Source organism: Neopelma chrysocephalum, unplaced genomic scaffold (genome assembly GCF_003984885.1).
Source record: "Neopelma chrysocephalum unplaced genomic scaffold, ASM398488v2 Primary Assembly neopelma1_92821, whole genome shotgun sequence".
Classification (NCBI taxonomy): Eukaryota; Metazoa; Chordata; class Aves; order Passeriformes; family Pipridae; genus Neopelma; species Neopelma chrysocephalum.
Genome location: NW_020921546.1, coordinates 1 through 770, shown reverse-complemented (window position 1 = coordinate 770; position 770 = coordinate 1). Strand labels below are relative to the sequence as shown.

Here is a 770-nt window from a genome sequence, read left to right as displayed (position 1 = left end):
TGATCTGTGCCTGTTCCTGGGGGGCTTCTGGTGTAATTGGCACTGATTTTTGCCCGTTCACAGGGGGGTCTTGGCACAGGGTTGGCACTGATCTATGACTGTTCCTGGGGGGGCTTCTGGTGTGATTGGCACCAATCTGTGCCCGTTCCCAGGGGGCTCCTGGTACGGGGGTGACACTGATCTGTGACTGTCCCCAGGGGGCTTCTGGCACAAGGGTGACACTCTTCTATGCCCATTCCTGGGGGTCTCCTGGCACGGGGGTTGGCACTGATCTATGACTGTCCCCAAGGGGCTCCTGGCACGGGGGTGACACCCATCTGTGCCCGTTCCTGGGGGTCTCCTGGCACAGGGGTTGGCACTGATCTATGACTGTCCCCAAGGGGCTCCTGGCACAGGGGTGACACCGATCTGTGCCTGTCCCCGGGTGGGCACAGGCGTGGTTGGCACTGGTGTGGTTGGCACTGATCCGTGCCCGGCCCCGGGGGGCTCCTGGCACGGGGGTTGGCACCAATCCGTGCCCACCCCCGGGGGGGGCTCCTGCCCTGCGAATGGTGCTGAACTCGATGGCGTCGAAGACTTTGGACAAGAGACCAAGAGACCAAGAGACCAAGAGACCAAGAGATGGTGTCACTCAGCCGGGCGAGGACCTGGCGGGAGGGGACGGTCACAGTGATGCCACCCCCCCTGTGCCCTCCCCAGTGCCCACCCCCCGTGCCCACCTGGCTCCTCCCGGGGCTATTCCACGTCCCCGTTCTCCCTGTGGGGGTTGG

The 770-nt window shown here is 64.3% G+C and overlaps 1 pseudogene; it reads right to left on the bottom strand.

The window, feature by feature from the left end:
* The window catches only part of LOC113980161, a 1,905-nt pseudogene extending 1,275 nt beyond the window's left edge, over nt 1-630 (bottom strand).
* Nucleotides 631-770: the final 140 nt, after the last annotated feature.